The following is a 24902-nucleotide window of genomic DNA, read 5'->3' as shown; positions in this document are numbered from 1 at the left end:
GAAGAAGTGAGATGAGTGGAGATACGGAGGTATCAAGGGGTGCCCTGCTAGTTACTACACCGCATTGAACAACAATTATTTGAAAGTCTTAACGGAATGACTTTCTTGAAGGTTTTGAGTAGAAACACATATTATTTATTTTTCTATATTGATTCAGCTTGGGTTCTGACTATTCACATATAAGCCCCTCTGTGTAACGTTTATTATTCTATTTTATAGTATCTTCCATAACATTTTGCCTAGATTTGTGGTTGGAAAAAGTTTGATTCTGAGCAGACTGTAGGGCCTATATCTGGCACACACATTATTGCATAGGTGTGAGGCCAGATATCTACCCAGCCCTATAATTAAATTATGCCATAGGTAAAGCACTACGTATCTTGACAGCGCTATATAAATAAATGATGATGATAGGTAATGTAGATATAATCCTAATTACTAAATCTATGGTTATGTCAGGAACAGGTATCACAACTCAGATACTGAGAGCACTAGGAGAGAGGCAAGTGATATTGCATCTTTGTACACTTTGTGGCCCTTCATACTATTCATCGTAGTATTTAGGGATGAGCAAACTTTTTTATGACTGAAATTATTAGGAACACTTATTCTGCAAATGTTGTTAGACTCATAATTTCCCCTTTTGTTTTAGTTTCCAATGCTATGTCCGTATTTGACAGATATTTAAAAGGATGGGGAAAAAAAGGATATAACCCCCTTTACTGTGCAGAGTATAGCAAGGATAAAACACATTTATGAGTACATCTAGATGTCTCATACAGATCATAAAACTCGCTTTTGCCAGATAAAATTCACTGGACACAATGTTTCCATTCTACCAAAACATTGTGGGAGGAGGAATGCAAATGAAAATACACATAATACCATCACATTCACTTTCCTTCTTTTTTAACCATAAATCCCTGCAAGCATACTGCATAACCCAGGACTTAGCAGAGCAGGTGCTAGTATAGAACAGGCCGGTGTATTTGTTTCTATTTATCCTATTGTACATAGGATTTACGGTTCTAATGTTTAGATCATGCTTGGCCCCTTGGCTATCAATAAACAAAATAGCATTGTTGCTTTCTGCCATCTCAGTGTATAAGTTATATGGGTGTTTTATCGTTTGCACATTTTGCATAAGAGGGGGATGCACCACTATCTGCTCATTGATTGATATATGCGATAATGTAACTATTTAACATTTATGCAAGTTTTATCAACAGAACCATATATACTTATATTCTAGAGCTCATTTACTATATGTAGGCACACAGTACTGTTGAAAGCTATTCAATGAAAATGGGAAAATGTAATAGGAGATTTAAAATGATTCAAAAGATAAAATAAAACTTACCGTAGGTATAAAATACATATGGAGAGACAAAAACAAAGCAAGAAAGCTATTTGATTATAATCACAGTTATCTCATATCTATTTTAATGCCATTTATATGCCAAACATAATAGCTTATATCATACACAATATTTGTATTATTGGCTATCGTAGAACACTCATTACTTTCGTTGGCAGATATTTGAGCAATAAAATATTATTTTTGTCTGTTACTATGGCAGCTAACCCTTTATTTTTTCATTGTTGCACAGACTTTTGAATGCTGCAGGAATTGGAATTATTTTATCGTTCTTATTATTTTATGACAATCCTTGTCGTTGGAGGAGAGAAAACGTTTCAATATACAAACTTCATGTTATATCTAGTTTTGCAGTCAGTTCTGCATTACCATGCCAATTCTTTCAAAATATAAGCAGGACTAGAAATTACATATTTCTTAAAATATGCATTACCTCTGCAGACTCAAGTGTAGCATGTAACATAAAGTATGTATTTTTCAATGGCAGGAAATCGTAGTGAATAATGATTAATGAAAATCACAAAAAAATCAATCAGGATTAGATACTGTTAAGGCCTTCTGAGATCTGTGTTTAATTGCACACTTCAGTCCAGGAAGGAGAAATCCAAGCTGGTATAGCATATGTAGAAGATGGATAATTCAACTCTCAACCTCCTAGCAGTTTGTCGTTTCACAAAGAGACTTTCCGGAATGGACAGGTGCTGAATAACTAAACGAAGAACACGTGTACTGATGCAAGAAATAGTGAAAAGCAGACAAAATCTGAGCTTTTGGGATCTATTACTTATAACTGATGTTAAATTGTAGGTGTGCAGAGAAACCAATCAGATCTTTGCTTTCATTTTCAAATGAAAGCAAGGCTGATCTAAATCATTTGCTTTTGGTAACAGTACAGATGATTTTTTTCAAAAATCCTATAAGTATTGTATCAGGATACAGGTATGGAACCTGCCATTCAAAATGCTGGGGACCTAGGGCTTTTGGATAATTGATTTTTCCGTAATTTGGATAGTCATACCTTAAGTCTACTAGAAAATTATGTGAACATTGTTTAAAAATAACAAACAGAAATAGGACAAATGCTGCCTTCAGTAGCAACAGTTTTTACAAATGACTTGAAGGGGTAGTTTTATCAAGGTTTGAATTTCGAAGTGAAAAAACTTCAAAATTCAACCATCAAATAGGTGTAGAACGATATTCGAAGTTGAAGTTTTTTCCGCTAAATTAAAATCCTTCGAATCATTCAGTCCGTGCGATTTAATCGTACGATCGTACGATTTTACAAAAAAACCTTTGACTTCTCAAAACGTAGCCAATTGCTCATATAGATTATATAGGAGGTTCCCACATAGGCTAAACAGCAATTTGGCAGGTTTAAGGTGGCGAAGTGTCGAAGTCGAAGTTTTTCCGATTTTCGAATGGTCGAATTAGTGAAGTATTTTCAATTCAAATAGAATTTTGGCCTATTCGATGGTCAAAGTATTTACTTCGAAATTCGACCCTTAGTAAATGGGCCCCTTAAAGTACTGAACATTTGAAAACTTAAATGTTCGCAATAGTGTTTAATGAGAACAAAAGATACACGGATTGCAAGTAAAAAAGGTTGATTACATGTCTAGAAAATGAAAAAACCAAAACAAAGTTACTATGTCTTTTTTAATTATAACATAGAAATAGTGACTTTAGTGGAGTGTAATCTAGAGAGTTTTAGCCTGAAAAGTAAAATAAATCTCAGCACTTGTTTATCCCATAGAATATCATGTTCATAAAATCTTAAAACCATATGCAAATAGCTTTGCTCTATTCGTTGCTATTTGAATGTTTAACTAAAATACTAAAATACTTCCACTTTTTATCACAAACACACATTTTAAAATATGGCATATATATCGTAAAGAATAATTCATGTGTCATGCCTAATGTCCAAGAAGTGGAAAACTGACAATGAATTATTCATACTCATAAACAGAATAGATTGAAACCATTTATCATTGGCAATGCCTTAGAGAATATGAAACCTTATTTAATATCTGGCAATGTTTAAAAGAACAAATACAGGCAAACATTAATAGAAACATTTTTGGTTGTGTATTCCAGCATTGAATACATATTAGGATCCATTTACTATAGGCAAGTACTAAAGCACTAAGGAGAAAATTATTGTGCCCTTTAGAGCCCATACACTAAGCAACAAGTGAAACTTATATGTAGGGACCCGAGGGGTTAATTTCCCGCTGGTCTGATCCACATGGTGTAGAAACCCCTGTTTGGACTCTAGCTAAAGGGTTTCCGAGGGGCTGGGCAGGGGCCAGAGCCCTTGTGATGGTGCAGCATGGCAGATCCTGGATGATGCCACCAGGTGTCGCTGCTGCACCACTTTCGTATAAAAGGAGATGCCATGTGCTCAGACAGGCATTACAGATTTCTGCCATCTTACTGCTGTATACTACTTCACAGAGGAGATAGTGATTTGAGCCAGCAAGATGTAGAGGCAGGAGGCCTCTGAGGTGGGGTGGCAGCCCCATGCCTGAGAGCTAGACCAGGAGGGTACTAAAGCTCCAGATTTTCCAAACTGGATTGTGTGTGCTCACACTATAAACAGTGCTGGGAGCTCTAGTTCAGCAATGGATCAAGCAAGTGGATGCTTGGCTCGATGAGCTTGGAGTTTATGAGGATCCCATCATTCGGATGCCTGCTTCAGCTTTGTGTGAGCCTGCCAGCCCTGTGTGAGCCCCGGGTGAGTCTGCCTCGGAACGGTAGTGGAAGAGGATCTGTTGTGTCTCCTAATGTGCCACAGGCTTTTTGTGTGCCTGCCACATGGGAGCAAGTATCTAGTCCGGAGGGAAAGGTATTTGGGCAATAGCGCTACCTGGGACCATTTGTGCTCTTGTTGGGAAAAGGGACAGAGACTCTTTGTCACCAAAGGAGTAGTGTGGGACTTTGCCTGGCAGGGAATTACCAGGATAGGACTGTCACAGGTTCCCCAGGGTAGTGGGTCACGCTTTTAAATGCATATTTGTATTATGACAGTTTTACTTACCCTTTAATCTGCACTTTCTTTGTATAAAGTTGATATTGTTATAAAGCAAAGTGTATGTTGCATGTTTTCCTAATGGGGCCACCCGCAGGTGTATTCCCGAATCCTATTAGGTGGAGGCACTGACATGAGTACCCTTTCACCTTGGACCTGAGTTGGTAAGATGGTACAACCTTGGCACCATGGGGGTCGCCAAGAGAGTGTTAAATATATACTTTGAGCTTTAAGGAAAAATTTTTGCATCAAAGAGATACCAACAAGAAATTAAATCTTTTTTTCAAGGTATCAAAACCTTTTTACAGGTATCATATCTTTACATAATTTTTATCATTTTGCCATAAAAAAGTATTTGCCCAATACCTTTTCACTACCTATCTAATTCAATATGCTCCCCTACTAGTACGCTGCCATATTTATGCTTCTGTAGTCCATAGTGTTAGAAACTATGACAGGATGAGAAGTGACATTCAGGTTGGCAAAACAGGTAGTTTTAGGAACTTCAAGTAATAACTACTTACAACATAGGGAAAAGTAAAGTAAAGGGCTCCAGTGTGCCTTGTGGGTAGGAAATGATTAATAGCAGAATGAAATTACAATGTTATCTGCAAAATTCTAGAAAAAACATTAATCACCAGTATCCAAGTACAAAATATGATGCTCATCTGCTAACTTAGGGTGAAGGTTTATAGATAGTATGGGGAAAGGCAGTACTTAAACTGTTCTTATTGTAAGAACAAAGGATACCAGGGGGCTGCACCCCATCTCTGGAATTTTCTCCCACGGTCTGTCCGACTTTCTCCCAACCTTTCTACTTTCAAAAGATCTCTTAAAATGCATTTCTTTAGAGAAGCCTACCCTCACTCTGCTTAACTACCAAATGCAATACCATATATACATACAGTACTACATCTCTCACTCACTTAATTCTGATCCTGCCCACTCCCACACCTTGTGTCGTATTCCCTTCCCTTTAGATTGTAAACTCCTTTGCACAGGGCATTCCTCACCTTTTGTACCGGTATTCGTTGTGATGTATGTAACTCCATATGTTCTATTTATATAATTCATGTGATTTTGTTGTATAAACACATTTACTTTACAGTGCTGCGAAATATGCTGGCTCTATATAAATGAATGTTAATAATATTAACAATAATTAGATGGTGTCGTTTCTGAAGAAACCACAAGATGTTGGCTTTGAAACGCAAGAGGTGTTGGGGCCAGTCGCCCCTGGTGCATAGAGAGTACACAAAGTTGGTAGAATCTGGTTTAAAACTGTGAAAATTGATGCAGATCAAATTGTACCATTAAAATCAATCAAAAAACCTGATTGGCTGTTTTTGGCTCCACCCACTTTTAAAATTTGAATCCCAGTCCCCCTGTGACCAACTGTGCCAAGTTTGAGGACCCTCCCATTAACAATCTAAGAGCAGCGACAGTTTTAACTTTTCCCATTTAAACAAATGGCTAATATTTGATTGGCTGTGGTAGACTCTGCCCACTTTTCAAAATTTTAACCCCAGTGACCCATGGTGCCAAGTTTTGGGTCTCTGGCTTTAACACTGTGGGTATGACAGTGTTTGACATTTTCTCATTGAAGTCAATAGGGAAAATCTGATTGGCTGTTTGTTGCTCCGCCCACTTTTTGGAGTCCCCAAAATGTGACAGAACTTTTCAGGTTGACCTCATGACTAAGTGACCCAAGTTTGGTGAGTGTAACTTTAATGCTGTACGAGTGGCAAAAGTTTAAAATTTTCCAATGAAAGTCTATGGGAAAAAATGGGGTATTTGGGGGGCCGCCACAGGGCCACAGAGGGTGGGATTGCTTAACAGAGCACAAACAACCTATTCGGGTATGAGCCGAACAAGTGTGCAAAGTTTCATAATTGTACTCCTAAAACTATGGGAGGAGTAGCGTATAGAAAATTGCTAAAATTTCATTGGCTGTTGGTAGCTCCGCCCACTTTGGGGTGCCCCCCAAAATACATAATTTTATTCGGGTGGCACCAACAATATGCGGTCCGAGTTTGGGGAGTGTAGCTTCAAAAACTGTACGAGCGGCAGCGATTTGAAAATTTTCCCTGTCAAAGTCATTACGAAAGAAAGGCGTCTTCAGTGGTCCGCCGCATGGGCGCAGTGGGTGGGATCACTTACTAAAGCACAAGCAACGTACTTTGCTATAAGGCGAATAGGTGTGGAAAGTTTGGCGCTTGTACCCCTAAAACTGTAGGAGGAGTAGCATTTAGAAAATGGGGGGGGCGCTAATAATAATAATAAGAAGAAGAAGAACGAGCTGAACTAGTAGATCAATATGTTGGCTTCTTCAAAGCCAACATAATAATACCAGACAATGGTACTGTCTCACTGAGACAGACACTAGCATCACTTTTATATTCATTAAGGGGGTTACTTACTAAAATCCAAAAAATCCTTATTATTTTAGTAAAACTACTTCAACCAAACTCCCATCTACATTTTTACCTTATTTAATTATACATTAACTCAAAAAAATCTGGTGCGGGAAAAGACTTGCTAGAATTGTGAAAAAAATCTGAATCATATGATTTTTTCAGATTTGACACCCAAATACTCCGAATTGTTACAGATTATTGCCCAAAATAATGTACGAAACTCAGCGTAGATCACGATATATTCCAGTTGTAAAAGGGACACCTGCCATTGACTTCTACATGACCTTAACAGGTTTGCGATGGAGTAGTTTTTTATTCTGACTTTTTTAACATTTTTAGAGGTTTTGTAGAAAACCAGGAAAATGGGCCCCTTATTGTTGTAATATGTTTCGCTACACCTGCCCATTCCTAAGAATCTTAAATTCCTAATCCTGCTAACATTAACAGGACCATGGGGCAGATAAAGCAAGTGAGTATATTCCTCTTTAGGTAGTATTCCAATTACGTGGCAAATTTACAGACCTCCCACTCAACCGATGGAACTTTTTAGAGTGTATCATGTCTTTATAAATAGGAAGGCTGGGGTCAATCCATATACAGGTATAGGATAGCTTCAAATTACAGGAATACTATCTCCCATAGACTCTATTTTAATCATATAATTCAGATTTTTTAAAATGTCATTTTTCTACAATATAACTGTAACTTGTACTTAATCCTATCTAAAATACATGAATCCATGTTGGTGGCAAAATATTTACTTTAATGTGTAAATGAGTTTTAAGAAGCATTAAGCTAAGACCCCTTATCTGGAAAACCCAAGCATTCCGTATCATAGGTACCATACCTGTATGTCTGTTAATAAATGATTTATCCCTAAAACTGTAATTTAAAAACATTACTGAATTTACTGTTTACTTTCTAAAAAAACAGCCAATGATCTCTGTAGAGTAAGCACCTACCTGATGTGTCCTGCTCCTGATTCCAGCAGAGGGTTGGTTTGATTACAGTCATAAGAAATGTAGGTTATTTTCCACACTGTATATTTCAGATATGGATATGAAAAAGTAAATAAAGACTCATTTGAATTTGATTTTTTTTTAAGTTTTATAAAATACTAGACAGAACATAACAGAATATGGCCCCTAGACTCCTAACCTAATTGGAGAGGGGGTGGAATTCGCTTAAGGAAAGTTGGCCAAAATATTATCACTTTAAAAACAATTTAATAGATGTCAAATCACAGTAAGAAATATGCAATTGTGTTCATTTGACTAAATTTGCATTATTACATCTCTGTTGTGCAATTTTTACACAGGAAGTGTAAGTGAGAAGCAAAATACATAACCCTGTCTGTTAATTGGCTCATGTGACCTAACATGTATAGTTTGTTTGGTATGTTTGTGTGCACCGTGAATCATATGATCCCAGGGGGCTGTCCTTATTCTTTAAAATGGCAATTTTCTATTTATGATTACCCAGTGACACATGCTACTAAAAAAGTAAATGATTATGAAAATGGTTTATTTACACGAAGCAGGGTTTTTACATATGAGCTGTTTTATGCAATATCTTTTTATAAACACCTACATACATATACACCTGTTCTGGGGGTATAGTTTTCCTTTAAAGTACAAGGAAAGGGATTAACAAGTGAACTTCCATTAAAAGGCCTATCCATATTGAAGCCAACAGTCCATTCCCCTCTGTTTTCGTTCAATCCCTGTAGCGTACACAAAACCACTTGTAGAGAGACTCCCATAATTCAGCTGGATTTCACCAAGACCAAGACTTTTGGTCATGAGCAATTCACTTAACTAATAGGCAGCGCATGCTCATTGCTTATGTTATGCTAAAGCTCATGCGCTGTCATTTTAGCAATCTGTAACAGTGAACAACCATTTTAAAATGTTCTTAGTGCATACTCATTTAGTATGCAAGCTCCATCTTGATTACATTACTTTAGGAACATGACATTCAGGACACTTAGAGCGGACACTGCAAAGGTTTCTGGAGAAATTAAGTCAGTGATTAGGTACACCAATGGATCCTCTATTAGTATATCTGACTTGATCTGTTTGAAAACTACTAATAAACTTCATGAATGAGAATAATTGAGAGGTATACACTTTAAAACTATGACAAAAGCAAAAACTTGATGAATATTAATATAAAGGTATATTCCTCAAAACAAAATAACCCCAAGATGCCACCCTTCCTCCTAGCCAATAATGAGCTTTGATCTTAGCCCCTGTTGATGAAGTACAATTTCTCCAAAAATATGCTAGAAATTAAAGGTAGAAGTTTGCAAACATAATATAAGTTTAATACAGACAACTTGGATGTGTTTGAAGGTACAATTACAACTCTGCAAGATATGTGCCTGATATTTTGTAGAAAAGAATTCCATTAGTAGCATTCTGCCATGGTTCATGTCTTGAAAACGTACAGGTTACAAAAGAAGTGAAAAGTTTGAGGTCATTAAAGAAACTAAGCTGTAGATATATTTAAGTCAAAAATATATTATTAAACCGGTTCTTTGAAGTTGTCATTAACACTTGAGAAAAGGGATAACCCACATACCTGAAACAATGAACTCTGCTTCTTTGGTGCTTGTTATCACTCAATAAGGGGGTTATTTATTAATGTCCTATTTTTTCTGGTCGGAGTTTTAAAGGGGAAAACACCACAAAAAAAACTAAATTTTTATTATTCATTAAACCCCAAGGCTGCTAAAAGTCCAAATAAAAAAGTACTCAATTTCAAACCTACCAAGGTCATGTTGAAGTCAATGGCAGATATCCCTTTTACAGTTTTCAGGCGCCCAATTTCAAAAAAAGCTTGTGAGGATGGGAGTTTGGTCGAAGTGGTTTTTAGAAAAGAATGGGAAAAGGAGGCACATTTATTAAAGGTTGAAGTTTGAATTCATATGAGGTTTTTAAAACTGTATTAAATTCGAATATACTTGAAATTCGACTTGGGGGTTATTTATATATATAAAAAAAATATCTAAAAATGCAGACAAATGTTCCCGACCCGAAAACTCGAATCGAATTCAAATCAAATTCGACTAAGCTCGATTCAAGTTTTATCTCCGAAAAAAACTCGAAATGTCAGGAAGGCTATTACATGTTCGAATTGGTCCCTGGACCTCTCCCATTGACTTATACATTAACTTTTTAGGTTTTAGGAGAGAATAGTCGAATCCAGAAATGAAGTATTTGAATTTGAGAGTTTTGACCATAAAAAAAATCTGAAAATTTGAATTCAAATTTTTAAATCTTGCAACCCCTTAACCAGTTTATTGCACGTCTCTGCACTCTCTCCAGCTCATTTATATCCTTCTTAAGGACTGGAGCCCAAAACTGCACTACATACTGCAGGTGAGGCCTTACCAGGGACCTATAAAGAGGCAAACTTGAATGTGTAGCCTGGGTGCCTCACATCTTAATCCACCACTGACCCTGACAATGTGTCAAAAAACTAACCAACACTAATTACATGTATATAGAAATAGAAATATTTTATAAATTGGAAAATTGTAAGATGATGGTTTTCATGTTAAAGAAAACTCTACTGTATATTCTGTGCTACCGACCTACTATTCCTACCTCCTTTAAATAGTGGGAGCCACACCTGCAATCAGTTTAGATTTAACAAAAATAAACACAATAGATAACATAAATTTCTAATATAACATAATAGTTTTCCTTTTTTTTTCAGTTCAAATGCAATCCTGATTTTTATTATTTCAGAATATTTTTAAATGGAAGTCTATTGCCTACTTAATGTGATAGCACATTAGCAATACAACTCTAACTTTATTTTACATGAAACACAACTAATCAGTCATAAAAATGCAAGCCTTCCAAATATGAATGAAACCATTTGCCGGTATAAAAGTGTGTAAATCAGGACTGTAAAGGTTTATACAAGACAAATGACTTTGGCACATTAGGATTATATTTTGAGAGATGTTAAATGTTCACATTCTAATTGAACTTCATATACAGTATATTGAAATAAGATATGTAAATGCTAATCGTCAAGAGAAAACATTCTAGAACACTGTCAAACTTCAAATTCTTTTTTAATTCCCTCATGTCGCTATGAATAAATGTAAATAGGTTGTGGGTCTTTTACATTCTTAGGTGAAATTACTATTTTTCAGCTGACTGTCTGTTACATAATTTAAGTTGAAACATTACCAAACCACAAGTTCAAGATGGATTTTACTCATAACAGTGATTTCCTAATCATGGAAAGGAAGTATGCTTAATTAGATTTTTTGTACTGATTTTTTTTACTAGTACTGTCTTTATTTTTCTTATAGGCTTTAGCTTAATTTGTACAAAGAAAATCTTTGCTTTACTCAGTGCTAATGCTCCAAAGGCTACTTGTGCATCTGGGGAACTATCACATCATGTAATTATGAGACTTTACCAAACAACATATTGAAACATAATCAGGACCGCCATCAGAAATCGCAGGGCCCCATACGACAAAATTTCCTGGGCCCCCTGTGCTGCACCCACCGCAAGCCCAACCTACAGGTCCGCCCTCCCCATCCCACAGGTCCGCCCCCCACCACACAGTAAAAAAACAAAAAAAATATTGGTGGCTAGGGTTCCCACATGTTAATTAAAAATAAAAAGATATTGGTGGTCAGGGCCCCCCATAAAAAAACATTTGTGGCCAGGGCCCCCCCCATTAACAAATATTGGTGGCTAGGACCCCACATGAGAAAAAAAATTGGTGGCCAAAATTGGTGGCCAGGGCCCCTTAAACGTCTATGCCTTCCCGAAGTCAGCAGCTCTCAGAAAGATGGGGGGCCTGGCTAATCAAGTAAGTGTGGCATGGTCGGGCCCCCCTTACCCTCGGGGCCTCCTACAACTCTCCCCCATGTCCTCCCCTGATGGCTGCCCTGAACATAATGCTTGGAAGCAATACCAATAGTGCAAGCATGGGGCAATGCAGGTAAAAGAAGGAAAAGCTAAAACTGGGATCTGCCAAGTTGTTAAGCTCCCCCAGTAATTCTATTCACTTACTTCCTATGCTGGCCTAGAACTTTGCTGAAAAAAAATAACTAAGCAGGGTACTTTCTTCTGTGCCCCGTGCATCCCCTGCACATATTAGCGCTGTCTCAATGCCAAAATACAAAAATCTCCCAAAAATGTCCTGTAATTGTGCTCACCCTGGGTGGCATGGAGGATGACTTAAACACAGAAGAAAATGGTAGCATGGCAGTGGTAAGTACCCTGTGCCAGTGCATTGAAGTCTATGGCAACAAATTTTTTTGATGCGTCTATGGGCGTCTTTTTCTTGGCGAAACCTGCCAAAATATTTTGCTCATCGTTATAGAACACCACACGCCAATGGGATTGCCTCACTGCACACTTTATTGGGGCCAGTGGAGGTACATAATGGACACAAAACATGGCTCTTTAATAACATGGATGCTAAATAAGATCTAAACTTTATTTTTTTTAATGACAATTAAGTGTGAAGGAGAAAAGTTGAAGTCAGTCCCTGTGATTGCCCCAGAACTTTTAAATATTATTTAAGTATAGTTATAGCAATATTATATCATCTTTTTTTGTGTAAATCCCCAGGCAACATATTGGTACAACCCAAACTGGTCTTCCATATTAATAAATAACCAAAACTGCATTTTATTAGGCACTCTAGAAAATAAATATTTTCCATTTAGTTCAAATACCTGTGTTATTTGGTTTTTTTTGTTGATTCGATTGTTCTCCCCTTTTGTACCATCCCTTCTCCTTATTTTTTCTTTTCTTTACTCTTTTACTCTTGAGTTCTATGCAATATGGTATGAAAACTGATTTACTCTTTTACTCTTGAGTTCTATGCAATATGGTATGAAAACTGATTATGCTGTTATGTCAACATCTAAAACCTAGTAAAAATCTCAGTTTAAAATAAATGTTTTCACCAATGTACTTTGGCAAGCATTGTATCCCCACAAGGGGTTGTAAACCTGCATTAACATAAGGCTGACAATAAGTGACTACAATCTTAAAATCACATTAAAAAGCTTAGCAAATAACATAGTTAACTTTGGTCCTGGCATGTTCAAATAAAACATACAGCCTTCTTAGAAACATTATCCTCTGCAAATCCCCAGGATGGTAATGGAAGTTAAAAACACAAAATTCATTACACTCATATAAATGGCAAAGAATGAGCTTAAAGTCAGATACAAAAAAAAACTGAGTAGAAAATACACTGTAGCTTTGCTGCTTATATTCATAATGCCCCTTTGCATTTCTGAGTTGAAGTCACCGAAGCTTTACACAACTAAACCGCTGGAAATGTTAAAAATGACTCCGCACACATTTATTTGGTTTCATATTTTACACTAGGATTTATTAAATTGACATATTACTTTTGAAAATGGAATTCGTCAGATAAAGTTTAGCTTCATGGGGCTAACACTCGAATTAATGAAAAATTCAGTAAATTCAGTAAAATGTGAAAATATGTGTTTACTAATTTGCGGTGAACAAACACTGCCCTTTTCCAAGAAACTTGGAATACTGTTCATCTAGCGTACTTATACAATCAAATGAGCTCATTTATGAAGTTCTGGGTGCAAGTGCTAAGGGTTGCACCTTCCATAGACTACAATTGACAAATCATATGCACCTACAAATTTCAGCAGAGGGAACCATTGACCCTTGTGTCAGATTCAAAAGTCACTGCAAGGCACACTGTGCATCATCAACAACAGGCACAAGAGAGGTCTGTACCTAATATGTGCCATATATACAGTAGGCACAAAGTTCCATAAAGCCTTGCATAAATCAATCTCCCTGGCTTGCAATGACAAGCAATGGTGACTTCAAATATGGTAACAGGATTACTTACTGGATTAGTCACAATGTATATATCATTTAGTTATATCTACGGTATTATTAATATACATGCTAACTCAAGGATTTATTGATATACATGGCTAGAACTACACATACAGTAGGAGGCCTTATGGAGATGCAGACATGGCTCTATTGCCTCAATTATTGTACACATAGTTTATAATAGCCTTAGAAGATGTTACCTTTGTTTGGCAAATAATTTATTGAGGAAGACACATTCTTCTGTGCTTGGCTGACTGTACAGAAGTCTAGAGTGCAACAGGGTCAAGAGTAATGGGATTTACCAGCACAAAATATCCTTGCACTGCAAATAGACCCTAAAATCAAAAATACAAACCTTGGTTAAATGACCAGTTGTAGGTCTTTCTGCTAAAGGTACTGGTTGCGTTCAAGATTATTGTCACGATCTGTGTTGCAGGAGCTCTGGAGGCTGCTTACAGATCTCACTCTTTAGTGAGCAGGAGAGGCCTGTTGGGATTGGTGACTTTGTGATGCATGCACATTCATATGTGCTCACCTGCACGAAAGAACATTGGGGCACGGAGAATTGGGAGAGTATGGGTATCCCTGGGCACCTTTCAACTACTAAATATTACTGATTTCACCCATTTTTTAATCACTACCTGTTCATGATTATTCTGACCTTGACTTTTGACCATTCCTTATTTTCTTACTGCGTTCTTACTACATCATTGGTGTGCACCACTTGTTTGTTTGTAACTTAGGGTATTACACATCTATTTCCCCTATACCTGGTAGTGAAATATTTGCATGTGTGGTCTGTGGGATTCAGATTATTACATCTGTTTCAATGATTTTCAGAGGAATGCTAAAGTGATAAAAACATGTGAGTAACCTTACATTTATACCTAACTCTCCAAAATGATTGAACACAGCAATATGGCTTCCAGCTATATAATTATGGGTGTGTAATTTTCCTACAACATGCATGTTCTCTTAGCAGACATCTGCAAGCCTGCTTTGCCCCATAGTTGGTCAGTAATGTGCAATTAGTGATAAATATACTTGGTGATAAATGTCCTAAGTGATTCATTTGGCACTTGTAACTTGTTTGACACAAGTTTGGGATAATACAGGAAATGAAAGTGACAAAATAACAAATTACCTTGCAAATATAATTGAATACCAACTTCCACTGAGTTTGACACCCGAGTGATTCTGAATAATATCTAACTTGCTCAACAAATGGTGAAAAAATGCATCTGAAGATGTGGTGAGAGTATTTATTTCACTTGCTCATGAATCCCTAACAACCCCTTGATTGTCATGGTTATTTCCTCAAAATCCACTTGGCTTCCTCAGCCTAAAACTAATGATAAAAAATAGACAATTTTAAAGTGACAAGAAATAACAGTACCTATAAGAAGTACTTTATAAGACAGGAAGATTCCCGTTAATGCAAGTAATAACTTGCACTAACATTTTAAGAAAAATATTTTTCATTAAACAACACATTTAGCACAACATCAAAAGAGTTCAATAGGACCATTAAAAAATCTTTTTATTTTCCCTTTTGCTTTGTTTTGGATAGTAGGAGTTTCAGACTTTTCAATTAGGCTGTTTTAATAAATTTCTTGGCATTCATGTTTTTAGAAAAAATAGTTTTCATGTTTGTAAAACCTCTAAGACATTAAAATCATAGTAACATAGTAACATAACATAATAAAAAGACACACGTCCGTCAAGTTCAACCCTAGTTTTTTGTTTGTTTTTTAATCTGCCTAACTGTTAGTTGATGCAGAGGAAGGCAAAAAAAAAACCATCTGAAGCCTCTCCAATTTGCCTCAGAGGGGGAAAAATTCCTTCCTGACTCCAAAATGGCAATCGGACTAGTCCCTGGATCAACTTGTACTATGAGCTATCTCCCATAACCCTATATTCCCTCACTTGCTAAAAAGTCATCCAACCCCTTCTTAAAGCTATCTAATCTATCAGCCTGTACAACTGATTCAGGGAGAGAATTCCACATCTTCGCAGCTCTCACTGTAAAAAACCCCTTCCGAATATTTAGGCGAAACCTCTTTTCTTCTAATCGGAATGGGTGACCTTGTGTCAGCTGGAAAGACCTACTGGTAAATAAAGCATTAGAGAGATTATTATATGATCCACTTATATATTTATACATAATTATCATATCACCCCTTAAGCACCTCTTCTTCAGCATGAACATCCCCAAGTTCGAGCTAAAAATCGTTTTTTATGAACTCACTAACCCTAATTCCCTATTAGGCTGTGTCCTTATCTACAGGCCAGTCTTGCCTGAGAGGAGAGCTACCTCCCTGCTATTCCTCCTAGTTGGAGCCAAGCTGCTCTTGCTACTTAACCTGCCTATCTTACTCTCCTAGAGACTACTATTACAGGGAGTATCCTATCTCTAGTGTTACTGGTCCCTCTAGAGCACATGGCTTTATTGGGCCTTGTTGTACCCAGGCTCCCTGGAACATCCAACTGGGTCAGCAACCAGAAGCCAAAGAGGAATATCCCCCCCTTCTCTCTCACGATTCCAAAGTGTGACAGGGTGTGGTCGCAGGGCCTCCTGGCCAATAATTTGGATATGCAAATTACATCTAACTACATGGGCATCTGGCCAGCAACTAGGGAGATCAGGAAGTGTAGGGAATTAAAGCCATAGGGACACATTAACCCTATAGGTCCCTGCAATGGCAAAAAAAATATTAAAAGAAAATTAAAATATTGTTCTAAAGAACAATGTAGAATATAACTTGAAAAAAGTGTTAAGCTTTGAAAAGCAAGTGCTACGATATTCTGCATTTCAGTTTGTGAAAACAATTATCATACTATTAAATAACGGCATTGGTAAAGAGAAAGCATTTTATAAGAAATTAAAGCTGTTCTTGATCTTTATTTTGCTTTGTAGGCACTTTAAATTTTGTATTTTTCATATTTGTTTTTAAGTCTTCGATGCATTATTTCAGTCGGCAAACAGACATACATGAACTGTTTTAAGGACACTGTTAATGGCTGCAATAAAGTAAATTCAATAGAAATTTCAAGTAATAATGAATTGAGTAATGAAGGTAATTCAGTCATAATTCTGTACAATCATTTTCAGTCCCCATGTTATTTTTGGACTGTTAAAAAACTTTGCACATGAGGTTTACCAACTTTCAATTCAATAAAGATGTCAACAAAAAAAGAAATGAATGTTGATTTTGTTTGTTTTTTTTTTGTTTAGCCTGCTTCGGGATCAGGAGAAGCAAATGCAGGTAATGCAGGTACAATAGGGCCTTCTTGAAGGCTCATACAGTATGTAAAACCCTGCTTCATGTAAATAAGGCATTTATATAATATATTTTTTCTAGTAGTATGTGCCACTCTGTAATCCTAAATAGAAAATTGCCATTATAAGAACTAAGGGCCGTCCCCTGGGATCCTACGATTCAAAGTACACAAAAACAAACCAAACAACCCATACATGTTAGGTCACATTAAAATACAAAGTTTTATCTTTTACTCCCACACTTCTTCCTGTTACAGTTAGAGCCACAGTATTTCTGGTCAGGTGATCTCTGAGGCAACACAGAGAAAACCATAAATTGGGGTCCCAAGGGAACAGATGTAAAAGGGCATACACTGATATCTATATTCTGGTTTTGGAAGATTCTTTAATATGCCACTTAATATGATATAAACTCAGTTGGCTAAGTATTCATTATGGGGGTATAGTTTTCCTTTACAAATCCATGTAAACTGCCATGATCTGAACTGAGCTTCTTTGAATCTTTGCTATTTTCTTTACACTTTCTTTTAACTTTCCAGTTTTTGTATTTCTTTACTTTCTGTTCCCAAGTGGACAAAGAGAGAAATCGATAGATAATTATTCAGCATTTTATACATTGATATATCACACTGTTGTATTGAACGTTACGTGATCTTTGCAATGAATCAACTTCTTACACATCTACTCTATTGATTTTCTAATCATTTTTGCTAATACTATGTAATGTACGTTTAACATTTATGTTAAAACCTTAGTCTCAGTAAATATAATTGAAAAAACAGCCATCCTGCAATATGCTGTGCCTGTAATCAACATGCAGTAAAATATACAAAACCTGTTTATTGTAATAAAGGCCATATATGCAACATACATACACACATGTATAAACTTTCTTCTTCATATTTTACTTATGTAACAAAGGCAAACGTCACTCATGGATTAATATAGTCAAAGATTTTTGGGAAACTAATAAACTTGTGACCCAGTCAAGTTTCTAAGCAACTCTCATAAGGTTCTGCATTTAAGGAAAACTATACCCCCCCCCCAAACAATGTTGGTCTCTATAAAAAGATATTGCATAAAACCGCTCATGTGTAAAATCCTGCTTCATGTAAATAAACCATTTTCATAATAATGTACTTTTATAGTAGTATGTGCCATTGGGTAATCATAAATAGAAAATTGCCATTTTAAAAAATAAGGGCAGCCCCCTGGGATCATACCATTTACTGGTCACACAAACATGCCAAACAAACTATACCTGATAGGCCACATGAGCCAATTAACAGACATTCAACACTTCTTCCTGTTACAGTTAGAGTTGTAGTATTTCTGGTCAGGTGATCTCTGAGGCAGCACACAGACCATCACAAAATGGTGGTTCAAGGTAAGAGATGTAAAAGGACAATATTTACTTAAATATATATACCAGTTTGGTAAGATTCTTTAATATGTCACTTAAAATGATATAAACTATCTGTTGCTTAAGTATTTATTTTGGGGTATTGTTTTCCTTTAATGCAGCTCTATGCAGACACTCTAGACCAGTGATCCCCAACCAGTAGCTCGTGAGCAATATGTTGCTCTCCAACCCCTTGGCTGTTGCTCTCAGTGGTCTCAAAGCAGGTGATTATTTTTAAATTCCAGGCTTGGAGGCAAGTTTTGGTTGCATAAAAACCAGGTGCACTGACAAACAAAGCCTCAATGTAGGATGACAATCCACATAGGGGCTACCAAATGGCCAATCACAGCACTTATTTGGCACCACAAGAACATTTTTCATGCTTGTGTTGCTCTCCAACTCCTTTGTACTTCTGAATGTTGCTCACAGGTTCAAAAGGTTGGGGATCCCTGCTCTAGACAGTGGGCCATGAGGGGTTCACACACACAGGAATAACGATCATTCATTTTGACCTGAATCTAGTAAAAAAAATTGATTTTATAACTTGAATCATAACCATAAAGCCCAACAAGAACGCTGTTGTTTTCAGATACACGAGCAACAGGAAATACACCCCCTAAATACAAGCATAAGATTTGGGAGAGAAATGCAGTTGCTGTAACTTTAAGCCATGCATAAATTAAATGAAAATCGCAAATCTCGGGCAACAGAACTGGTCCCAAGTCAAACTTTAAATTGTGGGAGGATCATGTTGAGAAATTGTCAAATACCCAAATACAGGCATTTTGAGTCTGAGGGATAGAGGAAGTAAAAAAGTCCACACTTAAAAGAAAGGTGGTGCCCACCAGTGATACTCAATGGGAATGCTTTTGCTCAAAGAAAACAAATGGCTCCTCTTCACAAAGACTCAAAGTTGAAGCTAGCTAAGTTGAAGCTGTAGTGTATATAATTCTATATACACTGTAATCAGAAGTATATATCAGAAGCTTTAGCAAGCAGTATAAATAGGCTTTGGTAATATAAGGGTCTTTTTATTTACCTTTATATAAAGATATAATCTTTTAAAAGTGCTAAGAGCAATTTGCCTTTGCAAACTCATCTTACAATAGCCAAATATGTGAATATCAGTGTCAGGGCCCGAGGGTTACGGTTGGGATTTACGGACCAAGGAGGAAGCAGCAGGCACTAAACACAGGTTGCAGTATCCAAGGTGTTAAGAAGTTAGCGGTCAAGTCCAGGCAAGGGTCGGTTCAGGGAGCAAGAGTTCTCAGTCAGTAAACACACCCAGGAGCACACAAGTAGAACCTATAATCGGGCAAGAATACAAGCTACTGACGTCTATTTAAAGGGACATTTTCACACAAAAAACTGACGTTGTCACGAGCTGACATCACGACACTGTGTATGTTTTGATGCTCTGGCGTCAAAACGTCACAACATTGCGTGCGCGACCTCTGGGCACCACCATCTTGCCGGCGGTGCTATTGTGGAGAGGAGTGCCTCTGGGCGCTCCTTTCAATCAGGCACTATGAAATAACTGACAATTCTCTATGACAATTCTTGTCATAGAAAAGTCTGAAGAAAAATTATGGGGAATTTCAATACTTTCCCTGAATATATGCTAGGCTTAATATTAATGTATCAATGCACAGGAGCAAAAATAACTTGTTTGAACAAAAACAAATTGTATTATACTTCACTTTTAGAACTCCATCTTTGAACTTATCCCGTCTATGTCAAAGGTATCAGTTCTACAATAAACACTTTAGAGGCCTTTAATTTACTTTGCAGTGGGGGGAGGTAGTTCAGTTTAAGACAATCCCATTTTTAACTTAAAAACAAAATAAGGGTCTAAACTAAAATATATAATTTGAAATAGCCTTGTGTGTTACAATGTTCTTGCTGTGAACATTGCTCAAAAAATACCAAGAAATTCAGGGGCACATTTACTAAGGGTCAAATATCGAGGGATAATAAACCCTCGAATTCGACCGTCGAGGTAAAATCCTACGAATTTCGAATATCGAATTGATAGGATTTACCACAAATCCTACAATCGAACGATCAAAGGAAAAATCGTCATAGTCAAAGGTCGTAGTAGCCTATTCGATGGTCGAAGTACCCAAAAAAAAACTTCGAAATTCGACGTTTTTTTACTTTGAATCCTTCACTCGAGCTTAGTAAATGTGCCCCGTAGTGTTTGCTGACATGATGTGAATCAAGCTAATATTTAAGATGTTGCTGCCATGAGAAGCATCCATCATTACAGTTTGGAAGAGTTATTTGCAAAACACACAATGTCAAGTGAACATTTAACACCCACAGCGTTTTGACCTTGTAATCAAGAGGATGATAATGGCTTACAAAGTGCTTTAAAGTGCTGCTTGACTATCAGGTGATAGTTCTCATTTCTGCAATGCAGTTGTTATAAATGTCTGTCATCTTCACAAGATTTTAAGACAGTAGTTTACTCTAACTATAAGGGAGACTTCATGTGCTATCTGCTGACAAGACACTTTATCAAAGTCCGAATTTATCGCAATATGTTCTGCTACAAACTCTGATCATATCCGCTCGGGTTTTTTATGCTTATTTATTATTACATTTTCCCGAAAATTAGCTTTTCACGATTTATTCGGAATTTTCACCCGAAAACGACGGGGTATTGCACAAAAACCCAGCGCACATCAAAAAATCATTGGGACTTCTCCCATTGACTTATATGCAACCTCGACGGGTCTGAGATGCAGGATTTTCAGATTCTGACTTTTCCATCCTCAGGGTTTATACAGTATAATAAATTCCAAAGAATTCTTAAAAGTCAGATTTTATAAAAAAAAGAAACAAGATTTTTTCGTGATTTTTGCATTTGGAGTTTAGTAAATAACCCCCTTAATCCTCAAAGGAGAAAAGAGAATTATTACCAATGATAATAATGAGTGTTAAAATAAAAAAAAAAATATTTTGTGCATTGCACCTTGGCCAAGGTGGCAAAAAACCCCATTTGAAACTTCTCCAATTTGCCTCAGAGGGGGGAAAATTCCTCCCTAACTCCAAGATGGCAATTAAACTAGTCCCTGGATCAACTTATACTACAAGCTTTCTTTCATATGCCTGTATTCCCTCCCTTGCTAAAAAGCCATCCAATCCCTTTTTAAAGCTATTTAATGTATCAAGCACATCTTCACAGCTTTCACTGTAAAAAAAAAAACAAACTTCCGATTATTTAGATTTCTAATCGGAATGGGCGAATTTGTGTCAGCTGGAAAGACCTACTGGTAAATAAAGCATTAGAGAGATTATTATTTGATCCCTTTATATATTTCTACATAGTTATCATATCACCCCTTAAGCTCCTTAGTTCTCTGTACCCTCTCTAATTCAATAATGTCCTGTTTGAGTGCTGGAGACTAAAACTGTACGGTATATTCTAGATGGGGGTCTTACCAGTGCTCTGAAAATTGGAAGAATAACCCCCTCCTCCTGTGAATTAATGCCCCCTTTTAATACAGATCAAGGCTGTATTTGAACTTGATGCTGCTGACTGGCATTGCTTACTACAGCCAAGTGTATTATCTACAAAGACTCAAAGGTCATTTTCTATTATGGATTTTCCTAGTGCGGTTCCATGAAGGGTATAAGTGGCTTGGACCTTTTTAAATCCCAGGAGCATAACCTTACATTTATCAACATTAAATTTAATCTGCAACTTAGCTGCCCAGATTGCCAGTTTGCCAAGATCCTGTTGCAGGGATACAACATCCTGGATGGAATTAATTGGGCTGCAAATATAATACAAACTGATATATTACTTACAACAACACCCTCCCCTAAGTCATTAATGAACAAGTTAAATAAAAGTGGACCCAAAACCGAGCCCTGAGGGACCCCACTAAGAACATTACTCCAAGTGGAGACTGTACCATTAACAACCACCCTCTGTACCCGATCCTGTAGCCAGTTTCCTATTCATGTGCAAACAACTTCATTAAGCCCAACAGACTTTAGTTTAGAAAGCAGTCGTTTGTGGGGCACTGTATCAAACACTTTGGCAAAATCCAAATAGATCACATCTAATGCTCCCCACTGTCCAGCATCTTACTTACCTCATCATAAAAAGCAATCAAATTCGTCTGACATGACATATCCTTCATTAAGCCATGCTGATTGCTGCTCATAATGCCATTCACTAGCACAAAAATTTTTTTTATACGTTTTTATTTATTTATTGCTATAATGTTACAACAAAATAGGTTAGGTGAAAGGAAAGAAGAGTAGAACAGAGAGAAAAATATAGCACAACCTTTTTAATGTGATCCAATATCAAGCCATAACATGTATTAGTATCATTAATTACATACAACCCCAGGCACTCTATCTTGGATAGCTTGGGTTGCACTCCTTCTCGAATAGCTTCCTGGATTCTTTTTAAATCACACCTTGTTTTAAAGACCATAAACATTGATTTATAAAGTGAAATGCAAAACACCTCTGGCTTAGATCAACAAATTCTTTTAAGGCGTTGACTTGCTTTTTATTTTTTAATTAGGGCAGGATTTATGAGTACATTAACTTCTTTTTAGCATTCACTTAATTTAATGATATGCTGTATACATATAATTATGTATTTTATGTGTACATTACAGGGGAGGAATACCTTTACCTTACCTTTGTTATAGATGAACCTAACTTTTTCATTTGCTTTATTTATTTGAATTTTTTTTTAATTACTAGCTTTTGTGTTCTGGATTTTTAAAGCTTGTTGCTTAAATTCTGTCTGGTTGTTAATTGTTGAGACAGTGAGACAAGGGATTATGTTCTTTTTTATTTATTTGCTTTGTTTTCTTTTCAGACCCTTATCTTTTCATCATCTATTTTGATTTTAAGACAACCAGATAACAAAATGCAGATAAACATTCAAAAAACGCACATATTAATAAGACATGAAGACCTACACTACATTAAAAAGTTATTTTAAGGTGCACAGGCTTCTTAGTCCAATAACTCAGCCTCATGAGCATGTGCTAATGCTATATTTCTTAGCTCTGGGCTTCCATGGCATGTTTTGGCATGTTAGGAATTTAACCCCAGTATCTCACAGGTAAATACCAGAAAAACACAGTTGAAAAGTTTCCATCAGAAAATGTTATTTACCACACAAAGCCTTATTTATGAGTATATTTGTGCTAATTTCCATAGTGGGATCAGCAATGGTTTCTTTGAAGAGGAAACCTCATTCAAATTATGGTTATATTACATAAAATAGAAACTTGTTGAATAATGCTCACTTGATTTAACAAAGCTATTTACTCTTGAACTTAGCATTGTTAATGTGGGAAGCAGTGTTTTTTACTAGCATACAATGCTTAATAAATATTTGATCAGCATATTGTACATTTAATGCAGTGATTTTTGATGTTTAGGGTCAAGTCCTCATTTGTGGTCCAATATTATATCCGGCACCTGTTGCTCATATCATGAAAGGCAAATACTATACAGATGAAGCCACTTGGATTTGTGAGATAAATGCGTCATGACTCATGGTTAATTGAAGAAACTGCGTTATCTAAAGTCATCTTAACTCATTTAATGCATTTAACCTTCCCATTAGCATACCAAAGCACCATTGTGAACAATGGTGAATGCCTTAATTAGATGGGATGTTGTGACGCAGTTTTCTGTGTTAAATGAGATAAATGGGATATCTGTGTTTAGTTATTCTGTGTCAAACAGACAAACCAAAGTGGCTGCATCTGTATATTGTCATAGCAGCCTCCATGTTACAGTTAGTTAGTAAGCGCTAAACTTTGGAAATACCTATGATGCTTTGCGTTAATATGTGTACCACATTGTTGCTACCCAATGTTGCTGGCCATTAGTGTGTGGATTTGAAAGATTCTACAATAGAATTCCTCATGCATGGATTCACAGAGAACATGTAGACATCATCAGACATTGCTCACTCTATATCACTTTCAAAAATATGTAAAGGGATTAGGAACATTCTTGTTGCTTACCTTAATACAATTTGCTTTATAAGTAGTACATATACAATGCATTGCTGTTCCCACCTGCAGAGTTTCAACAGGTTTTTGTTGCTTAAGGCTAATCATATTGCGAAGAAGAAAAAAGTCAACTTATGTGACCTTTGAGAATAAGGCTTCGCTTTTTCACTTTGCCCAAGGCACAGAGATTTGAGAGAACATTGGTCATTGTTAATTATTTCTAGTATTTAACTGAGTTGTCCTGTTTAGATGACATGTAGGGATGTAGCGAACTGTTCGCCGGCGAACTTCAACTGTTCGCGTCCGCCGAATGTTCGCGCCAATAGGCGTTCGCGTCAAAAATCGTTCGACCATTCGATCGCTAAATCGAAGGATTTTCGTTCGAATCGAACGATCGAAGCCATTGGATTGAATGAAATCTTTCGATCGAATGGTTTCGATCGTTCGATTCGAACGAAAATCGTTCGATCGAACGATTAAAATCCTTCGATCGTTTGAATCGAACGATTTT

The sequence above is a fragment of the Xenopus laevis genome, chromosome 5S (genome assembly GCF_017654675.1).
Source record: "Xenopus laevis strain J_2021 chromosome 5S, Xenopus_laevis_v10.1, whole genome shotgun sequence".
Classification (NCBI taxonomy): domain Eukaryota; kingdom Metazoa; phylum Chordata; class Amphibia; order Anura; family Pipidae; genus Xenopus; species Xenopus laevis.
Note: the sequence above shows the minus strand (reverse complement) of the source record.